This window comes from Triticum urartu, chromosome 3A, assembly GCF_056163025.1.
Source record: "Triticum urartu cultivar PI428250 chromosome 3A, HENAU_Tu73, whole genome shotgun sequence".
Lineage (NCBI taxonomy): Eukaryota > Viridiplantae > Streptophyta > Magnoliopsida > Poales > Poaceae > Triticum > Triticum urartu.
The window spans coordinates 738649705-738673141 of record NC_141875.1 but is presented as its reverse complement, the minus strand read 5'-3'; the positions used below and the strand labels follow the sequence as shown (position 1 = coordinate 738673141).

Sequence of the window (23437 nt, the reverse complement as noted above, 5' to 3'; positions counted from 1 at the left end):
TCTCCACCCGCTTCACGGCCAGCATTTTCAAGCTGGTGAGCAAATCCTGCACCATAGAACATCTGATCAGGAAAGCAAAGCAAGGCAAAAGAAAGCAGAGCGAGAGGGGCGTCACGGACGAGATCGGGCTCGGAGAGGGCCGCGAGCCACCGCGACTTCCTGCTGCCCCTGCTCTCCACGGCCGATGGTGGTGGGGTTTCGCCGGCGGCGGGCGCGCGCTGCGGGGTCTCCATGAGAGAAAAGAGAAGAGGAAAGGAGAGGGGAGAAAAGAGAAGAGGAGCAGGAGCAGGTTGCTCGCCTCGACCTCGTTGGCGACGCGGAGGATGGGGGCGATCTTGACGAGCGAGGAGGGGACCACCTCGCTGTCGCAGATGAACTCGCCCAGGTTGCCCGCGGTCTGCGTGCGCAGGATCCTCCTGCCGCCAGACGCCGGGGTGGAGGACATAGCGCCCGAGGGCTCCCCGCCGCCACTGGTGATGGATCCCGCAAGCTTCGGCCTCGCCATCGCCGATTGTGGTGGATTCCGGCAAGAACACGGGAGGCGCCCGAAACCCTAGCCGCGAGCAAAGGTGCAGGCCTTAGGCACGGATCTGGACAGAGGGAACGAAGGGGCGGAGCTTGATGATCTTGGGGCCGTGTGGCGCGCGGCCGGAGCTCGCTGGAACCGGCCGGCGTGGGTGGTTGCGGCGGCGAGGAGATCGTGGGGGAGAGGAGATCGACCGAGGGGTGGTGTGAGGTTCGTGAGAGAGAGAGAGAGATAGAGATAGTTTTTTTTCGAGGGATTCGTGAAAAAGAGTTTGGTGGGGTGTGGTGCGGTGGTTCTCTTACTAGTGGCACATGTTTTGCCACCCATGCTACTACTATGCCCTATTGGCGGGAGATATTTACTAATAGCGTGTTTTTTAGTGAGGGGTTGATGTAGCGCGCTACTAGTAATTAGCAATAGCATGGGTCAAAATAGCGAGCTACTAGTAAGCGTCTATCTATAAGCTATTTCCTAGTAGTGCATCTTCTTCAACTCCCACCATTTATCTATCGTGTCCATAATTCTTACTGCCCGCGCTATGACCCTTTCATGAGGCACCCATTGAGGAGGCCCTCCTGCCTCCTCTCGCGGAGGAGTGGAGGATGATCGGGTCATACGAGAGGCCTAAGGGCCATGACAAGGCATGGAGTCTAGGGTGGACATCCTGAAAAATCAACAAAGGCACTATTTCTCAAACGTAAGATAGTAATTGATATGGGCCATTGGATCACATGCAGGAGGTCTTCAATATCTGACCTTCATCTCATCTCCTTCCATTTTGCAGGTAATGGTACTAAGACTAATATTAACTCCCCCCAAATGTTTAACATTAACTACCACCAATAATATAAGGTTATTGCTAGTAATTACTCGATACGACTTCAACATTAATTAACTCCAAGAAACCTCTCTCGCAACCAACAATTTGTCTATAGCTAATTATTACATATGGTGCAGTTGGTGTTACTGATTTATGTTTGGCACTTAGGAGCCAATTCACTCCTCTCACGAACATGTACCCATCTCTATTAAGATGGATACACATCTATACATGTAGACATAGCGCGAGATGGACGAGAGTGAAGGAGACACATTTTCAAAAGTTGAGTAGTATCTTTCCTCCCTCTTGCCCCTAGATTACTTAGCCCCGTGAGACCTCTCTCACAACAAACAACTATCCACAGCTAATTATTACATTGTAATTATCGTTACTTGTTTGAATTTGGCACCTAGGAGTCACTTCGCTCCTCTCATGGACACATGTCCTTGATTATGATGGATACCCACCCATATAAGTAGACATAGCTTTAGATAGATCAGGATGAGCAAGTAGATGACTTTTCAAATTCTGGGTGGTAATATTTTCCTCTATGTGGCTTCTATATTAATTAGCTCTGCGAGACCTCTCTCGCAACCAACAATTTGTCCATAGCAAATTATTACTTCATAGTTGTCGTATCTATTTTGATAGTTTTCGTGGCTGATTTGATCGTTGTCGTGGATGATTTAAATTTGGCAGGTAGAGGTCACTTCACCCCTATCGTGAACACTTAATGTTCTTGATTAATATTGACACACATCCATACATGAATGCTTAGCTTGAGATAGGCGGGTGAATAAGGAGACAAATTCTCATGTTATGGAGTACGCCCTATTGGACAATGCACTAACTTTCGGATCTCTCATTTCTATCCCATTCCAATCTCATTCATTTTGCAAGAAGCACCAGTTTAGTTAAGGGTTTTACCAACTAATTACTAACAACTAGTAAAAATACTCTATCTGGTCATTCTTATTATATTGCAACTAACAATTTGCTATGGTTAATAGTCATCCATACTAATTTAAAAGTTGAATATTGTATTTATTTTACAGGAAAAACAGATAAGACCATGTGGACAACAGTTGGAAGAAACTTCTCCTTGCTCTCTATGCCATCTAAAGATAATGATGTCAGCATGTCATAGATGATTATCTCTAGCAATTTGTGTTTACATGTCTCTATAGATTTTTTATCGGTGATTGCATTTGAACTAGAAAATGGTTAACTGAGGATTAGTAGCATTTAGCAATGCAATGGAGAAAACCATTTTTGGGACATTACGCATATGGTAGACATGTAGGTAGAAGAAAAACGACGAATGGGTAAATGAATGTGTGGATCATCCATAAATTAGTTGGAGATACAATACTAAGATATGTCTTCGAGGAAAGTCATTGATTTCTAAAATTTGGTTTTTCCTATGTAAACATAACTAAGCTCAGTGGTGGAGGACAAAACTTTTTTGGGGTTGGGCGAACTCTTAAGCATACATTCTTTAAATAAAAACCATAGTAGAAATACACACTAACAATGCACATTTATATTTTTATACAATCCTAAACAAATAACCAAATACAGTGAAAATGTGAACATATTGAAATAGAATAACAACCTAAAAGATAATGATAAGGAATAAGACCCTGGCAATAGCAGTGGCTTGCCATTCTATTGAAAATCTCCCTTAATTTTACCAAGTCCAGACTTCTAAATATCCCCTGCTAAATGTAACTCGCCGTCAAGTCATTAAGCTAGCCACTGGATATCTTGTTGCCTCTATTTTTACGCCACTCCAATAATTTTATTACATTGCAAGTCAAGCAAGAACATTACAAAATATATATCGGTCATAAAAAATATTTTACATCACATAACATCACGAACGTAAAAATATACAATAAAATAAAAAGGGAATGCAATTTTTGTGGTCTTATGACATATATTTTTGTTTTCTTACGCCAATTTTTGCGTAGTTAATCAATATGGAATGCAACTATTTTCATGTCAAACAAAAAATCTTGATGATGTTTTTTTACTATTCAAGAAACACCATATCTTTAACAAACTATCTCACCCAGATGTAGAGCATATAAAAACTCGACTGAAGGGTTTCAAAATTAACGAAGTCATCGTGTGCTTCTCCATCCGGGAAATATACACTTGAAATATAGTACTCTCTCCATTCCATAATGTAGTGCATATATATTTTTTGAAAGGGTAAACTTTGCAAACATGTTCAAGTTTATAGAGAAAATTATTTATGTGTATAATACCCAATATATGAAATATGAAATTACATCTTATGATGAGTCTAATGATATATGTCTGGAAATCTAGATGTAGTTGTTCACCGACACAAAAAAAAAATCTAGATGTGAATGTTTTTCTACAAAAAAATTGGTCAGAGTTTGTGAGGTTTGAGTTTAATTAAAAATATTATGCACTAAATTACGAAATGAAGAGAGTAGTAATCATAGAACGTCAAAGACATCTAGAAAGAAAAATGTTGTTAAATTTGCAAATTGAAGTGTGGGTCGTTATCCAAAATGACATTTAGTACTCACATCATCACAGAATGGACCCCGAGTAGTAGTACAAACCAGTTGGTCATATTGGGCGTTCGTTCTCATTGACCGTATGGAGAACTTGCCAAAGCACGACGGCAACTACGCCCCCCTAAGCCCCATCATGTTCCTGCCTCGCGCCGCTGCTGTGTACGCCGACCGCACCTCTCTCATCTACGGCGGCACCACCTTCAGCTGGCGCCAGACGTACGACCGCTGCTGCCGCCACTACCGGAATTGCCCCCTATGCCGACGGCCCTGGCCGTCAGCATAGGCCTGAGTCCCGTCGGGATAGGCCTATGCCGACGGCCCCGTCGGCACAGGGCCATCGGCAACATATGCGTCGACACAACCAGGGAGGCCGTCGGCATAGAAAAGCCGTCGGCATATATGATACGCCGACGGGGGCCGTACATCTATGCCGACGGCCCTGGCCGTCGGCAACTATCACGCCTAACGGCGGCCGCCGTCAAGTCTGCCCAACGAGCGGTCGCCACGTGGCACCACTATGCCGACGGCCTAGCCGTCGGCTTAGTCAAAAACTATGCCGACGGTCACATAGGTGTGCCACGTGGCGACCAGCCGCTGCTCTAGGACCAGGGCTATGCCGACGGCCTGGCCGTCGGCATAATTTGAAACTAAGCCGACGGCCAAGCCGTCGGCATAGTCCTTCATACAGAGCTCCCAGTAGCTGACACGTGGGCGCCTATGCCGATGGCCTAGCCGTCGGCATAGGCGCCCACGTGTCAGCTACTGGGAGCTCACGCTAGCCCTATGCCGACGGCCTAGCCGTCGGCATAGTTTGCTTTTGCTTTTTTTTTCTTTTTTCTGTTTGTTTTTAGATCAATTCAATTCAAATAGCAGCACATATCATCAGATATATATGATGGGATAGACATATAAAACACAACGGGATATCATCCGGCACCATCACAACAATATATGCATAAGCATCATCACACACAAGTCTCTAAATGAACATCATCACAACCAACATAAGCATATAGAGAAGCACACAAGTCATCTAAATGACCATCACCACACAGAAGTCATCTCAAGCATCATCACCACACAAGGATCATCGAGCACCGTGGAGGTCGTCACCGCCAAGACGGCCAAAGCCCAGGTCGTCACTACTAGCGCAGCGCTACCGCCAGACCGCCTCCGCCTCCATCTCCGCCTCCGCCTCCGTGGATCGGAGTGGTCGGGCTCCATGTCTCCGGAGTGCTGCGAAGACCACCGCCAACGGTAGATCCACCTGTTCCCTGGATGTTGAAAAGACATATGCACGGGATATATGACTGTGTTGAAAGGCATGACATGCTTTGGGTGAATAGATTGGGGATGAACTAACCGGCGAGGGGCCAGCGTTCTGTGCCACAAACTCCTCAAAGCTCATCAGCACTGGTTGTGCTGGAGGGCATTGTGCTGGAGGGAACTGAGGACACCTGCCGGCCGCCATATCCTGAAAAGCCTGCTGCATCTGGCTATCCCTCTGCACTTGGTGTTCATAAAGCCTCTGATGCCACGCCATGGTCTCCTGGCGTGTGTACTCCATGTAGGCCTACGGTATGACATGATGGAACTCATAAAACTACTAAATGCGGAAAATGAAGTGAGCAATGAAGATAAGAGGGAAAATACTTACAGATTGTTGCTCCTGAAAGAGGGACTGTGTACTAGTCACTGGCTGGCTCGTGCGCTGGCTTAGGCTCGGGTCGATCCGACGAAGCTGTGTGTAGGAGATACTAGGAGTGACCACAGCATCGAGAACCGCCTCCCGACCGTGCTCCTTGGGCCCCATCCTCACCACCGCCATGTCGTCCAGAGGCGCCGCAATGGGGTCAGGTGTGTCAGGATGTAACTTCAGATACGCTTCGGAGTAGGCCTTCTTCCTCCCTGCGGTCTTCTTGCCGTAGTACTTGGGCTCGCCAGGCTTGGGGTCCTTCCGCGTATGGGCGATCTCCCATGCCTGCATGTGTGAGAGCGGCCGCTTCAGTTTCTCCTCCTGCACCACCAAACAGAGGTTAGTCATACATAAGAAAGTGATGGTAAATAGAAGAAGAAGAATGTTTAATGGGGTTAGTCATACATTAACTGCCTTGTGGAGATAGTGGTTTCGGTTTCCCTGAGCATGTACTCCCTCTGTCCCTCGGTTAGCCTTATTTTTGGTTCTCATAGCCGCCCAGGCTCCAGCCTCATCACACCAAAGATCCACCAATGCCGCCCAGGACTCGTCTTTTCCATAACACCAATTTGGACACACCTACATAATAAAAGCATAATGGCATGTAGGTGTGTCCAAATTGGTGTTATGGAAGCATAAAGCATAAAGCATAATGTACCACAAGGTAATGAAAGCATAATATATGAAAGCATAATGAAAAATCTTTTATACTTACCGCCAAGAACTCGGGCCTCTCCAAGGTAATGCCCATCCTCCGCGCTTCTTCCTTGGTCATCTTCACACCAAGATAGTCGTGGTAGTATGTGGAGATGGCCACATAGCGCACCTCGTACTGCATCTGGCGGGCCTTCTTCTTGCATTGGCGCAGCACGATCTGGTCCGCTCTAGCCCTGTGCTCCGGAAAAACTCGATAGAATTTCTACAATCATGCATGAAACAAGAATGGAAGAAGCCATGAGTTAAATCATTCATGAAACTAGAATGGACTTGTGCTTCTGAAGAGAACTCACCCAGAAAGTAGTGATCACGGCCTTGGCATGGGTCTCATGCTCCGCGTGGCGGGCCGCTTCCCAGTGGTCCCAGCTCGTGGCCAAAACCCGACGGTCCGGCTGCCTGACTGGATCAGGACAGTACAACCCCTGCCAATATAACTTCAGCAAGATGGTGATGAGGCCGTTGGGAATACGGACCCCTTTAGAATATATCCAGTTGCTGCAAAAGAATGAACTATTAGCATGTGACAAGCAAAATAATGAACCACTTACTCTTTTCCCGTGGGCTCAATGAGCCACTTCTGCTCCTCAGTAGCAGGAACCTGCTTTGGTAGCTTTGCGTTGCCACGCAGCCACCCCTTCTTGTCAACCCCCTTCCCGTCACCACCATCATCCCCGCCACCACCCTCCTCCTCGCCTGCCTCCCCCTCCCCAACCTCCTCCCCAACCTCCTCCTCCACCTCCTCCTCCTCCACCACCACCACCTCCTCCTCCTCCTCCTCCCTAGAGTGTACCTCACTAGAGGAGGGCCTCGAAGACAACACCCCTAAGTCGGTGAGGGTGCGCTCTTTCTGGCCGCGACCCCCTGTAGTGGCTCTCCCTCCAGCACCTCGTCCTCTAGAGGCTCTCCCCCCGCCCCCTCCTCCTCTAGGGGCACCTCTCCCTCGACCTCCCTGTGAGGAGTCATCGTCAAGTAGCCGAGGGGGAGGATTACGTGCTCGACCACTCCGACTAGGCAGGCCGACGACCTTGCGTAGGAAACCCACGCCGTCGGCCTTCCCCTTGCCCATGTTCCACGAACCTGCATTGAAAAGAGAAAAAGCAATTAGTAAATTAATGAAATGAAGGAAAAGGCATGATAATAAACACATTAATAAAAATGCATAAAAGGGCATATTCCTAAACTATAGAAAAAAATACTTGAAACATACATCTGCTAGAACCCATATGAATCATCACTGTTGTAACCTCTTTCTCGGTCCGTCTCATCATAACTATCAATCATATCATCTTCGTTGTCCGACGGAGGTGGAGGCTCTTCCTCGTCGTCAGCGTCTTCGTTTAACTTTTCTAGCATAAGTATGTCATTTTCATTGACAATGGTCTCACCATCATTCCTTGCATCGTCGACGTTTGGGTCCACATCATCATCACCCAATGGTCTAGCGTCATCGTTTCTAACCACATCATCATCATCATCATCATCATCATCATCAGGTTGCTCTTGATAGAACACTCCCTCGTATGTCATGGGGTTAATGTTGTAGTAATCGTCTTCATTCGGGTCTGGTAGCTTACCATGTGGCGACACCTTGAACACAACTTCCCAACCCTTTAGATACACTTTCTGGCATGGGTAAGGCAGATAATATACTTGTGTAGCTTGGGTAGCCGCAATGAAGAGATCGGCTCCGGCATAGACGGTTGATGGTTTAACTTCGACCAAACCAATGGAAGGCGTATGTTTTACCCCCTCCCACGGATCGAACCATCGGCATTTGAACACAGGCAGACTTAGGGTCTCACGCCCATGGCGGAATTTAACCTCGTATATATTTTGTACCCTTCCGTAGTAGTCTACTGAATTTTGACCGGGGGTGTACACTCCAGTATTTATAGTTTTGGGATCGGGGCAGCTGTTTTGGTGCTCCTCTGTATGGAAGCGATACCCATTCACATCATACTTTTTACATGTCGTGACGGCAGGGTCAAAACCCATGGAAACCCATCTCAATTCATCATCCATAGATATGTTCGGATCTTTTCCCTACAAGTATAATGGAAATTGTTGCGTGCATTAGTTCGGTTAACTAATAAATGTTGAAGTAGGTATTTAATAGGGGAGTGTGGAAAATTACTTTCTCCATGAACCAAGCAACAAAATTTTTACGTCCAGGGTTTCCATGACGGAGAAGAGTAAGTGCCTCCGCCTCAGTAGGAGGATTCACTCCCGTCCATTCCTCTTGAACGAAATCACTAAAAAAAGATAAGCGGTGTTAGACTGGGACTAAGTGAACATGAAACATGATGATGTGGAAGACATAAAGGAATGGTGTAGTGGTATTACCTCATCCACACTACCTCAACTTCCTTGATGTTGTGCAAGATATAGAACATGAGGTCCTCCCACTCTTCTCGTGGCATGCTATAAGATTTCGAGGCCCCAGCCCTCCCACCTTGCGCGTTGAATAGATCGAGCCTGGGTTGATACTTGGGCTCTTCTATATTGTATTGAGGCACCTTGTTATGCAGATGGGGAACGTGGTCTGGATCGTATGATGTCCTGAGGTCTGACACCTCCTCTAGGATAACTGCCTCAGCTATGGAAGCTTCAATCTTAGCTTTGTTTCCACATTTCCGTCGGAGATGCTTGTTCTGCCTCTCAGGGCCGTACTGCCAGCGATTTTGCACAGTGCCCCCCAACAATACCTCGTTCGCGAGGTGCAGAATGAGATGTGTCATCGGAGTAAAGAAGCCTGGCGGAAAGATCTTCTCTAGCTTGACTATCAACTCCGGTGCCTTCTTATGCAATTTTTCAATCACCTCTTTACTTACTTCTTTAGCACAGAGCGTGCGGAAGAAATGGCTAAGCTCGGCAAGCACTCGCCAGACATGCTCGGGGACATAGCCTCGAACCATCACCGGCATTATCCGCTCAATCCATACATGGTAGTCATGACTCTTCAGGCCGGTCACTTTGCCCGTTGAAAGATTGACTCCCTTACTTATATTCGATGCATAACCATCGGTGAACTTCAAAATTTGTTTCAGCCAGATAAGTACTTCTTTTTTTTCTGGCGGTTTAAGGACAAAGTCAGCATCTGGCTTGAACCAGTTTTTTCGACCGCCTGTGGGAGGCTTCTTGTTCAGGCGTGGTCTATCACAAATTCTCTGTTGATCGGCTCTAGCTTTTATGTTATCCTTCGTCTTATCAGGAATGTTGAGGATCGTGTGGAAAAGGGACTCTGCCACATTCTTTTCAGTGTGCATCACATCAATATTGTAAGGAAGTTTGAGGTCCTTGAAATAGGGAAGCTGCGAGAAGGGGGTAATGTGCGTCCAGTTGTGCGTCTCACCATATCCCTCGAAGCCTTTGGCTTTGGCTTTGCCTTTGCCTTTGACTTTAGGCTTGAGAGCTTTTAGCTGAGCAAGAAAATCTGCCCCCGAAAATGTTGGAATCTCGGTTACTTCATGAACAACCCGGCCTTTCGTGAAGTTCTTCTTGTCTACCCTGTCTGGATGGTCTGGAGGGAGGAACTGTCGATGCAGGTCAAAGGCTACATACTTGCCACCCTTACTCAGCCAAATCATTCGCAGAGCCTGCATGCACACTGGGCATGGCATCTTACCACTTGTACACCATCCGCAGAATAGAGCATAGCCGGGAAAGTCATGCATGCAATAGTGCAACCAAACTTTCATCAAGAAATTTCTCTGCAGATCCCGGTCGTATGTCATCCTGGGAAAGTACCAAGAATGGTGCAAAGCATCCACAAGCGGCTGCATAAACACACCCAATTGCTTCCCCGGGTAGTCAGGCCCCGGAATGATGAGCGACAAGAACATGGTCTTCCGTTGCATTAGGGCACCGAGAGGAAGATTGAGCGGAATTACAAACACAGGCCAGGAGCTGTATGGATTGGACGACATACCATATGGATTCAACCCATCACCTGCTATGGCTATTCTGACATTCCCAGCCTCGGCTGCTTCCTCGGGGTATTCTTCATTGAATGACTTCCATGCTTCCCCTCCCGATGGATGTATGATTTTTTTTGGATTGTACCTTATACCTTCCTTGTGCCACTTCATCATTTTGGCAGACTCCTTCGTGATGAAAAGGCGCTGCAGTCTTTTTATAAAATCAAGATACCGAAGAACCTTAACGGGGATGGTTAGCTGCTTTTTCTCACCATCCTCACCGACCACCTCAATGTACCGAGACGAACCGCACTTCCTACAGTACTTGTCATCCGCATACTCGTGCCTAAACAAAAGGCAATTCTTCGGGCAAACATCTATTTTCTCATAATCCATAGAGAGTGCCTTCATGATTTTCTTTGTATCATACATGCTTTTCGACAGTTCATAACCCTCAGGGAGGCTGTTAGCCCATACTCCCAGGAATGCTTCGAAGCATTTCTGGCTATAGCTGTACTCAGCCTTGACTGCAATCAGTTGCGAGATGGCATCCAGCTGAGATATTTTCGCACCCGCATAAAGAGGTTTCTTCGACGAGGCCAAGACCTCCAAGAAGGCCTTTGCGGTTGCCTCCGGCTCCTCCGGTTCATTCTCTGAAGGTGTCGCATTTGCCGTTTCTGTAACAATGACATCATCTAGCATGTCCCTGACACCGTCGTCCTCATATCCATCGATGCGTTGTCGCATCACCTCCTCTCTACCACGGTCCTGCTCGGCTATGTTTATCAGCGGCATGTCAAAGTTTGGCATATATCCGTGCGTGCGAAGGTGCTCACTCATGTCCGTCTGATTTCTATGGTGACGTCTGGCACATCTCGCACAGGGGCATGGTGGTATAATTCTCATTGGACGACGGAATATCTCCTTCAAATACACATCGGTTTTCGCGATCCACTCTGATGTTACTTGATTCCGACGGATAAAACCACTGTACATCCACTGATTATCTGCCATCCTTTGCTTTTTTGAAACCCACACAACATAATTAAGGATTCACTTAAATTAATGGCATCAAATTTTCAGTTTCTACCGCGTTTAATCCACCTACATCTCTAATAGGTAAAGATGGGTCCTAATCCCACCCGAGGATGTGTAGATTGAGTACGTTCTCCATTCTACCCCGTTCCGAGACAAAATTTCGGCAGCACCTCCCCGCTGTTCTCCAGATACACGTCTCGGCAAATAGCCAAGAGAATGTGCTCCGGAGAACAATGGGGAGGTGCCGCCGAAATCCTGTCTCGGAACGGGGTAGAACGTGGAGATCATACCCAATCTACACATCCTCGGGCTGTCCATGGAAAACGCTGGACAATCGGAAAGAGCTGCGGTGATAAATATGCAATTGAATGCATATTTATCCATGCAACCCTTTCGGACGGGAGACGCCTAGGTTACGTCAGTTGACTTGAGAATGAAATCTAGTGATATGAAAAAATGGAAGAGATGGACTTGTAGCTCACCCTCGGCTGTAGAGGAAGTAGTCGAACAGCAGAGGGATGCTCAGGGGGACCAACGCGTCGTACAACGGTCACTCCGATGAAATGCGACACCACAAAGCCTGCAAATTCCATCGCGACAAAAAATTAGAACATCACAACTCATAGAACATCACAATATCATCATCATCGTCTAACAATCATTGAATCATAAAAAAACACCATCATCTATCATCAACATCATCATCTACCAATCATCTATCATCTATCATCATCATCATCTACCAATCATCTATCATCATCATCATCATCTCAAAATCATCGAAGCATAAAAATCATCATTATCACTTCTCATCTAACAATAATCATCATCATCTCAAAACAAATCCGTATGAACAAGTTATCTATCGAAAAACCATCTATGTGTCTAACTATCACATTTAGCCCTCTTATCCTCTGCAAAATCATGAAAAAACAAAAAAAATTCTGGGGAGGGAGCCGGACCTAACGGAGAGGAGGTCGAGGCGGCGGCGGGGTGGCTGCGTTGGGCGGGGACAAGGTCGGGGCAGGGTGGCGGTCAGGGCGGGGACGAGGTCGAGCCGGGGCGGGGGCGTCGGCCGGGGCAAAGACGAGATCGGGGCGGGGACGAGCTCAGGGCGGGGAGGGGCGTCGGCCAGGGCGGAGACAAGGGCGGGGCGGGGCGTCGGCCGGGGCAGAGACGAGGTCGGGGCGGGGCGGGGCGTCGGCCAGGGCGGGGACGAGGTCGGGGCGGGTGGGTGGAGCGGCGGCGCGGCGCGGGTGGGTGGGTGGGGACGGGGTGGGTAGGGCAGAGCGGCGGCGCGGTGCGGGGCGTCGGCCAGGGCGAAGACAAGGGCGGGGCGGGGCGTCGGCCGGGGCAGAGACGAGGTCGGGGCGGGGCGGGGCGTCGGCCGGGGCGGGGACGAGGTCGGGGCGGGTGGGTGGAGTGGCGGCGCGGCGCGGGTGGGTGGGTGGGGACGGGGTGGGTAGGGCGGAGCGGCGGCGCGGTGCGGGTGGGTGGAGATGGCAGCGGCCGGTGGCGGGGCGAGCGACTAGGGGGCGTCGACGGCGCGGAGAGGGTGGCGTCGGCGGTTGGGTGTCGAGGAGAGGGAGTTGGATCGAGGTGCGAGGAGAGAAACGAGTGGAGGAGGAGGGCCGAGGTGACGAGGATAAGGTGGCCCTATGCCGACGGCCAGGCCGTCGGCATAGGAGTGGTCCCACCTGACAGCGAGAGGGCCATCGAGTGGATAAGGGTGGCTCTATGCCGACGGCCAGGCCGTCGGCATAGGGAGGAGGCCTATGCCGACGGCTATGCCATAGGCATAGATGGCAACTACCTTTTTTTTTAAAATAGTCCCACCTCGCCGAGGGAAAAGCAATTAGACCTGTTTAAATAGTTCACTAATCCATACGTTATAAGCTCCGGTATTCATTAGACTTATATGAAGAAAGTGGACAGTTGCTGTGAACTTTTCAGTGCTCGGGCACCGGGTGTGCCCGGGCAGCCGGCCCGGTGCCCGAGCACTAAAAGGTTCACAGCAATTGTACATTTTCAATGATGAATACCGGAGTTTTTAATCAATTCAATTATTACATTTTTAGATTCTTAGTGTACCGTCTGTATGGGACCCGGTACCCGGCACCTGGAGGGGGGAAACAGACGCGTGGGGTCTACACGGAGGGGATCTTGCTATGGGTCTGGCCCGGATGTTGCTCCAAAGTGTTCCTATGGGCTGACCTAACACAACCGGGTGGGGAGGTCCACTGGTCAAAGCCCGTCCGTGCAAAGTCCAAGGGCTAGATCCCGTGGTCAAACGCTATAGGGTTAGGCGGAACGGGGGCACTGGAGGGTAGCAATGCCACCGGAGCGTCGCACCGGGCCCTCATACATGCGGGATGGTGTGGTGGCATGTCCGAAGAGGCGGGACGCTTCTCCGGGGCGTGGCCCCCCCTCACGGACGGCGATGACACGGTACTTCTGCGGTAACGATGCGGCAGAGGTGGAACGTGTCATCGCCGTCCGTGAGGGGGGCGCACGCTCCGGAGACGCGTCCCGCCTCTTCGGACATGCCACCACACCATCCCGCATGTATGAGGGCCCGGTGCGATGCTCCGGTGGCATTGGTACCCCCCCAGTGCCCCCGTCCCGCCTAACCCTGTAGCGTTTGACCACAGGATCTAGCCCTTTGACTTTGCACGGACGGGCTTTGACAAGTGGCCCTCCCCACCCGGTTGTGTTAGGTCAGCCCATAGGAACACTTTGGAGCAACATCCGGGCCAGACCCACAGCAAGATCCCCTCCGTGTAGACCCCACGCGTCCGTTTCCCCCCTCCAGGCGCCGGCGGCGGCGCCGTCCATGATGGGGGCACACCCCGGACACGTGTGCCGGGCGTTTGCAACCGCCACAACACTTCCAGACTTGTGAGAGGCCGCCTACGCAAGATTTGGCGGCATGCTAGCCCCCGGAGGCCGCCGGCCACAGCCGTAGACGCGCGAAGGGCAATCCGCATAGAGGGAATTTTTCGGATACTTCTCCATCACCAAAAATTATGAAAAAATACCATCGTTCCTATAGCACATATGCCCGCGTCATGCAAAAAAACTCATGATTTTATCGCGCTCCGAGTATTTAGTAATATTGACACCGCATCGTTACCGCAGAACGTCTACTACCGTGTCATCGCCGTCCGTGAGGGGGGCCCACGCACCGGAGACGCGTCCCGCCTCTTCGGACATGCCACCACACCACCCCGCATGTATGAGGGCCCGGTGCGACGCTCCGGTGGCATTGGTACCCCCCCCCCCCAGTGCCCCCGTCCCGCCTAACCCTGTAGCGTTTGACCACAGGATCTAGCCCTTTGACTTTGCACGGACGTGCTTTGACCAGTGGACCTCCCCACCCGGTTGTGTTAGGTCAGCCCATAGGAACACTTTGGAGCAACATCCGGGCCAGACCCACAGCAAGATCCCCTCCGTGTAGACCCCACGCGTCCGTTTCCCCCCTCCAGGTGCCGGCGGCGGCGCCGTCCGTGAGGGGGGCACACCCCGGACACGCGTGCCGGGCGTTTGCAACCGTCACAACACTTCCAGACTTGTGAGAGGCCGCCTACGCAAGATTTGGCGGCATGCTAGCCCCCGGAGGCCGCCGGCCACAGCCGTAGACGCGCGAAGTGCAATCCGCGTAGAGGGAATTTTTCGGATACTTCTCCATCACCAAAAATTATGAAAAAATACCATCGCTCCTACAGCACATGTGCCCGCGTCGTGCAAAAAAACTCATGATTTTATCGCGCTTCGAGTATTTAGTAATATTGACGCCGCATCGTTACCGCAGAACGTCTACTACCGTGTCATCGCCGTCCATGAGGGGGGCCCACGCCCCGGAGACGCGTCCCGCCTCTTCGGACATGCCACCACACCATCCCGCATGTATGAGGGCCCGGTGCGACGCTCCGGTGGCATTGGTACCCCCTAGTGCCCCCGTCCCGCCTAACCCTGTAGCGTTTGACCACGGGATCTAGCCCTTTGACTTTGCACGGACGGGCTTTGACAAGTGGCCCTCCCCACCCGGTTGTGTTAGGTTAGCCCACAGGAACACTTTGGAGCAACATCCGGGCCAGACCCACAGCAAGATCCCCTCCGTGTAGACCGCACGCGTCCGTTTCCCCCCTCCAGGTGCCGGCGGCGGCGCCTTCCATGAGGGGGGCACACCCCGGACACGCGTGCCAGGCGTTTGCAACCGTCACAACACTTCCAGACTTGTGAGAGGCCGCCTACGCAAGATTTGGTGGCATGCTAGCCCCCGGAGGCCGCCGGCCACAGCCGTAGATGCGCGAAGGGCAATCCGCATAGAGGGAATTTTTCGGATACTTCTCCATCACCAAAAATTATGAAAAAAGACCATCGTTCCTATAGCACATATGCCCGCGTCGTGCAAAAAAACTCATGATTTTATCGCGCTCCGAGTATTTAGTAATATTAACGCCGCATCGTTACCACAGAACGTCTACTACCGTGTCATCGCCGTCCGTGAGGGGGGGCCCACGCACCGGAGACGCGTCCCGCCTCTTCGGACATGCCACCACACCACCCCGCATGTATGAGGGCCCGGTGCGACGCTCCGGTGGCATTGGTACCCCCCCCCCCCCCCAGTGCCCCCGTCCCGCCTAACCCTGTAGCGTTTGACCACAGGATCTAGCCCTTTGACTTTGCACGGACGTGCTTTGACCAGTGGACCTCCCCACCCGGTTGTGTTAGGTCAGCCCATAGGAACTCTTTGGAGCAACATCCGGGCCAGACCCACAGCAAGATCCCCTCCGTGTAGACCCCACGCGTCCGTTTCCCCCCTCCAGGTGCCGGCGGCGGCGCCGTCCGTCAGGGGGGGCATACCCCGGACACGCGTGCCGGGCGTTTGCAACCGCCACAACACTTCCAGACTTGTGAGAGGCCGCCTACGCAAGATTTGGCGGCATGCTAGCCCCCGGAGGCCGCCGGCCACAGCCGTAGACGCGCGAAGTGCAATCCGCGTAGAGGGAATTTTTCGGATACTTCTCCATCAACAAAAATTATGAAAAAATACCATCGTTCCTACAGCACATGTGCCCGCGTCGTGCAAAAAAACTCATGATTTTATCGCGCTTCGAGTATTTAGTAATATTGACGCCGCATCGTTACCGCAGAACGTCTACTACCGTGTCATCGTCGTCCATGAGGGGGGCACACGCCCCGGAGAGGCGTCCCGCCTCTTCGGACATGCCACCACACCATCTCGCATGTATGAGGGCCCGGTGCGACGCTCCGGTGGCATTGGTACCCCAGTGCCCCCGTCCCGCCTAACCCTGTAGCGTTTGACCACGGGATCTAGCCCTTTGACTTTGCACGGACGGGCTTTGACAAGTGGCCCTCCCCACCCGGTTGTGTTAGGTTAGCCCATAGGAACACTTTGGAGCAACATCCGGGCCAGACCCACAGCAAGATCCCCTCCGTGTAGAACCCACGCGTCCGTTTCCCCCCTCCAGGTGCCGGCGGCGGCGCCGTCCATGAGGAGGGCACACCCCGGACACGCGTGCCAGGCGTTTGCAACCGCCACAACACTTCCAGACTTGTGAGAGGCTGCCTACGCAAGATTTGGCGGCATGCTAGCCCCCGGAGGCCGCCGGGCACAGCCGTAGACGCGCGAAGGGCAATCCGCATAGAGGGAATTTTTCGGATACTTCTCCATCACCAAAAATTATGAAAAAAGACCATCGTTCCTATAGCACATGTGCCCGCGTCGTGCAAAAAAACTGATGATTTTATCGCGCTGCGAGTATTTAGTAATATTAACGCCGCATCGTTACCGCAGAACGTCTACTACCGTGTCATCGCCGTCCGTGAGGGGGGCCCACGCACCAGAGATGCGTCCCGCCTCCCTCGGACATGCCACCACACCACCCCGCATGTATGAGGGCCCGGTGCGACGCTCCGGTGGCATTGGTACCCCCCCTAGTGCCCCTGTCCCGCCTAACCCTGTAGCGTTTGACCACGGGATCTAGCCCTTTGACTTTGCACGGACGTGCTTTGACCAGTGGCCCTCCCCACCCGGTTGTGTTAGGTCAGCCCATAGGAACACTTTGGAGCAACATCCGGGCCAGACCCACAGCAAGATCCCCTCCGTGTAGACCCCACGCGTCCGTTTCCCCCCTCCAGGCGCCGGCGGCGGCGCCGTCCATGATGGGGGCACACCCCGGACACGTGTGCCGGGCGTTTGCAACCGCCACAACACTTCCAGACTTGTGAGAGGCCGCCTACGCAAGATTTGGCGGCATGCTAGCCCCCGGAGGCCGCCGGCCACAGCCGTAGACGCGCGAAGGGCAATCCGCATAGAGGGAATTTTTCGGATACTTCTCCATCACCAAAAATTATGAAAAAATACCATCATTCCTATAGCACATGTGCCCGCGTCATGCAAAAAAACTCATGATTTTATCGCGCTCCGATTATTTAGTAATATTGACGCCGCATCGTTACCGCAGAACGTCTACTACCGTGTCATCGCCGTCCGTGAGGGGGGCCCACGCACCGGAGACGCGTCCCGCCTCTTCGGCCATGCCACCACACCACCCCGCATGTATTAGGGCCCGGTGCGACGCTCCGGTGGCATTGGTACCCCCCCCCCCCCAGTGCCCCCGTCCCGCCTAACCCTGTAGCGTTTGACCACAGGATCTAGCCCTTTGACTTTGCACGGACGTGCTTTGACCAGTGGACCTCCCCACCCGGTTGTGTTAGGTCAGCCCATAGGAACTCTTTGGAGCAACATCCGGGCCAGACCCACAGCAAGATCCCCTCCGTGTAGACCCCACGCGTCCGTTTCCCCCCTCCAGGTGCCGGCGGCGGCGCCGTCCGTCAGGGGGGGCATACCCCGGACACGCGTGCCGGGCGTTTGCAACCGCCACAACACTTCCAGACTTGTGAGAGGCCGCCTACGCAAGATTTGGCGGCATGCTAGCCCCCGGAGGCCGCCGGCCACAGCCGTAGACGCGCGAAGTGCAATCCGCGTAGAGGGAATTTTTCGGATACTTCTCCATCAACAAAAATTATGAAAAAATACCATCGTTCCTACAGCACATGTGCCCGCGTCGTGCAAAAAAACTCATGATTTTATCGCGCTTCGAGTATTTAGTAATATTGACGCCGCATCGTTACCGCAGAACGTCTACTACCGTGTCATCGTCGTCCATGAGGGGGGCACACGCCCCGGAGAGGCGTCCCGCCTCTTCGGACATGCCACCACACCATCTCGCATGTATGAGGGCCCGGTGCGACGCTCCGGTGGCATTGGTACCCCAGTGCCCCCGTCCCGCCTAACCCTGTAGCGTTTGACCACGGGATCTAGCCCTTTGACTTTGCACGGACGGGCTTTGACAAGTGGCCCTCCCCACCCGGTTGTGTTAGGTTAGCCCATAGGAACACTTTGGAGCAACATCCGGGCCAGACCCACAGCAAGATCCCCTCCGTGTAGAACCCACGCGTCCGTTTCCCCCTTCCAGGTGCCGGCGGCGGCGCCGTCCATGAGGAGGGCACACCCCGGACACGCGTGCCAGGCGTTTGCAACCGCCACAACACTTCCAGACTTGTGAGAGGCTGCCTACGCAAGATTTGGCGGCATGCTAGCCCCCGGAGGCCGCCGGGCACAGCCGTAGACGCGCGAAGGGCAATCCGCATAGAGGGAATTTTTCGGATACTTCTCCATCACCAAAAATTATGAAAAAAGACCATCGTTCCTATAGCACATGTGCCCGCGTCGTGCAAAAAAACTGATGATTTTATCGCGCTGCGAGTATTTAGTAATATTAACGCCGCATCGTTACCGCAGAACGTCTACTACCGTGTCATCGCCGTCCGTGAGGGGGGCCCACGCACCAGAGATGCGTCCCGCCTCCCTCGGACATGCCACCACACCACCCCGCATGTATGAGGGCCCGGTGCGACGCTCCGGTGGCATTGGTACCCCCCCTAGTGCCCCTGTCCCGCCTAACCCTGTAGCGTTTGACCACGGGATCTAGCCCTTTGACTTTGCACGGACGTGCTTTGACCAGTGGCCCTCCCCACCCGGTTGTGTTAGGTCAGCCCATAGGAACACTTTGGAGCAACATCCGGGCCAGACCCACAGCAAGATCCCCTCCGTGTAGACCCCACGCGTCCGTTTCCCCCCTCCAGGCGCCGGCGGCGGCGCCGTCCATGATGGGGGCACACCCCGGACACGTGTGCCGGGCGTTTGCAACCGCCACAACACTTCCAGACTTGTGAGAGGCCGCCTACGCAAGATTTGGCGGCATGCTAGCCCCCGGAGGCCGCCGGCCACAGCCGTAGACGCGCGAAGGGCAATCCGCATAGAGGGAATTTTTCGGATACTTCTCCATCACCAAAAATTATGAAAAAATACCATCATTCCTATAGCACATGTGCCCGCGTCATGCAAAAAAACTCATGATTTTATCGCGCTCCGATTATTTAGTAATATTGACGCCGCATCGTTACCGCAGAACGTCTACTACCGTGTCATCGCCGTCCGTGAGGGGGGCCCACGCACCGGAGACGCGTCCCGCCTCTTCGGCCATGCCACCACACCACCCCGCATGTATTAGGGCCCGGTGCGACGCTCCGGTGGCATTGGTACCCCCCCCCCCAGTGCCCCCGTCCCGCCTAACCCTGTAGCGTTTGACCACAGGATCTAGCCCTTTGACTTTGCACGGACGTGCTTTGACCAGTGGACCTCCCCACCCGGTTGTGTTAGGTCAGCCCATAGGAACTCTTTGGAGCAACATCCGGGCCAGACCCACAGCAAGATCCCCTCCGTGTAGACCCCACGCGTCCGTTTCCCCCCTCCAGGTGCCGGCGGCGGCGCCGTCCGTCAGGGGGGGCATACCCCGGACACGCGTGCCGGGCGTTTGCAACCGCCACAACACTTCCAGACTTGTGAGAGGCCGCCTACGCAAGATTTGGCGGCATGCTAGCCCCCGGAGGCCGCCGGCCACAGCCGTAGACGCGCGAAGTGCAATCCGCGTAGAGGGAATTTTTCGGATACTTCTCCATCAACAAAAATTATGAAAAAATACCATCGTTCCTACAGCACATGTGCCCGCGTCGTGCAAAAAAACTCATGATTTTATCGCGCTTCGAGTATTTAGTAATATTGACGCCGCATCGTTACCGCAGAACGTCTACTACCGTGTCATCGTCGTCCATGAGGGGGGCACACGCCCCGGAGAGGCGTCCCGCCTCTTCGGACATGCCACCACACCATCTCGCATGTATGAGGGCCCGGTGCGACGCTCCGGTGGCATTGGTACCCCAGTGCCCCCGTCCCGCCTAACCCTGTAGCGTTTGACCACGGGATCTAGCCCTTTGACTTTGCACGGACGGGCTTTGACAAGTGGCCCTCCCCACCCGGTTGTGTTAGGTTAGCCCATAGGAACACTTTGGAGCAACATCCGGGCCAGACCCACAGCAAGATCCCCTCCGTGTAGAACCCACGCGTCCGTTTCCCCCCTCCAGGTGCCGGCGGCGGCGCCGTCCATGAGGAGGGCACACCCCGGACACGCGTGCCAGGCGTTTGCAACCGCCACAACACTTCCAGACTTGTGAGAGGCTGCCTACGCAAGATTTGGCGGCATGCTAGCCCCCGGAGGCCGCCGGGCACAGCCGTAGACGCGCGAAGGGCAATCCGCATAGAGGGAATTTTTCGGATACTTCTCCATCACCAAAAATTATGAAAAAAGACCATCGTTCCTATAGCACATGTGCCCGCGTCGTGCAAAAAAACTGATGATTTTATCGCGCTGCGAGTATTTAGTAATATTAACGCCGCATCGTTACCGCAGAACGTCTACTACCGTGTCATCGCCGTCCGTGAGGGGGGCCCACGCACCAGAGATGCGTCCCGCCTCCCTCGGACATGCCACCACACCACCCCGCATGTATGAGGGCCCGGTGCGACGCTCCGGTGGCATTGGTACCCCCCCTAGTGCCCCTGTCCCGCCTAACCCTGTAGCGTTTGACCACGGGATCTAGCCCTTTGACTTTGGACGGACGTGCTTTGACCAGTGGACCTCCCCACCCGGTTGTGTTAGGTCAGCCCATAGGAACACTTTGGAGCAACATCCGGGCCAGACCCACAGCAAGATCCCCTGCGTGTAGACCCCACGCGTCCGTTTCCCCCCTCCAAGTGCCGGCGGCGGCGCCGTCCGTGAGGGGGGGCACACCCCGGCCACGTGTGCCGGGAGTTTGCAACCGCCACAACACTTCCAGACTTGTGAGAGGCCGCCTACGCAAGATTTGGCGGCATGCTAGCTCCCGGAGGCCGCCGGCCACAGCCGTAGACGCGCGAAGGGCAATCCGCGTAGAGGGAATTTTTCGGATACTTCTCCATCACCAAAAATTATGAAAAAATACCATTGTTCCTATAGCACATGTGCCCGCGTCATGCAAAAAAACTCATGATTTTATCGCGCTCCTAGTATTTAGTAATATTGACGCTGCATCGTTACCGCAGAACGTCTACTACCGTGTCATCGCCGTTCGTGAGGGGGGCCCACGCCCCGGAGACGCGTCCCGCCTCTTCGGACATGCCACCACACCACCCCGCACGTATGAGGTCCCAGTGTGACGCTCCGGTGGCATTGCTACCCCCAGTGCCCCCGTCCCGCCTAACCCTGTAGCGTTTGACCACGGGATCTAGCCCTTTGACTTTGCACGGACGTGCTTTGACCAGTGGACCTCCCCACCCGGTTGTGTTAGGTCAGCCCATAGGAACACTTTGGAGCAACATCCGGGCCAGACCCACAGCAAGATCCCCTCCGTGTAGACCCCACGCGTCCGTTTCCCCCCTCCAGGTGCCGGCGGTAGCGCCTTCCGTGAGGGGGGGCACACCCCGGACACGTGTGCCGGGCGTTTGCAACCGCCACAACACTTCCAGACTTGTGAGAGGCCGCCTACGCAAGATTTGGCGGCATGCTAGCCTCCGGAGGCCGCCGGCCACAGCCGTAGACGCGCGAAGGGCAATCCGCGTAGAGGGAATTTTTCGGATACTTCTCCATCACCAAAAATTATGAAAAAATACCATCGTTCCTATAGCACATGTGCTCGAGTCATGCAAAAAAACTCATGATTTTATCGCGCTCCGAGTATTTAGTAATATTGACGCCGCATCGTTACCGCAGAACGTCTACTACCGTGTCATCGCCGTCCGTGAGGGGGGCCCACGCACCGAAGACGCGTCCCGCCTCTTCGGACATGCCATCACACCATCCCGCATGTATGAGGGCCCGGTGCGACGCTCCGGTGGCATTGGTACCCCCCAGTGCCTCCGTCCCGCCTAACCCTGTAGCGTTTGACCACGGGATCTAGACCTTTGACTATGCACGGACGGGCTTTGACCAGTGGACCTCCCCACCCGGTTGTGTTAGGTTAGCCCATAGGAACACTTTGGAGCAACATCCGGGCCAGACCCATAGCAAGATCCCCTCTGTGTAGACCCCACGCGTCCGTTTCCCACCTCCAGGTGCCGGCGGCGGCGCCGTCCATGAGGGGGGCACACCCCGGACACGTGTGCCGGGCGTTTGCAACCGCCACAACACTTCCAGACTTGTGAGAGGCCGCCTACGCAAGATTTGGCGGCATGCTAGCCCCGGAGGCCGCCGGCCACAGCCGTAGACGCGCGAAGGGCAATCCGCATAGAGGGAATTTTTCGGATACTTCTCCATCACCAAAAATTATGAAAAAATACCATCGTTCCTATGGCACATGTGCCCGCGTCATGCAAAAAAACTCATGATTTTATCGCGCTCCGATTATTTAGTAATATTGACGCCGCATCGTTACCGCAGAACGTCTACTACCGTGTCATCGCCGTCCGTGAGGGGGGCCCACGCACCGGAGACGCGTCCCGCCTCTTCGGCCATGCCACCACACCACCCCGCATGTATTAGGGCCCGGTGCGACGCTCCGGTGGCATTGGTACCCCCCCCCCCAGTGCCCCCGTCCCGCCTAACCCTGTAGCGTTTGACCACAGGATCTAGCCCTTTGACTTTGCACGGACGTGCTTTGACCAGTGGACCTCCCCACCCGGTTGTGTTAGGTGAGCCCATAGGAACACTTTGGAGCAACATCCGGGCTAGACCCACAGCAAGATCCCCTCCGTGTAGACCCCAC

At 53.3% G+C, this 23437-nt stretch overlaps 1 pseudogene; it reads left to right on the top strand.

Annotated features, from left to right (window-relative positions):
* Window positions 1–3983: 3983 nt before the first annotated feature.
* LOC147982503 (trans-cinnamate:CoA ligase, peroxisomal-like) overlaps window positions 3984–23437 on the top strand; it is a 32560-nt pseudogene continuing 13106 nt past the window's right edge.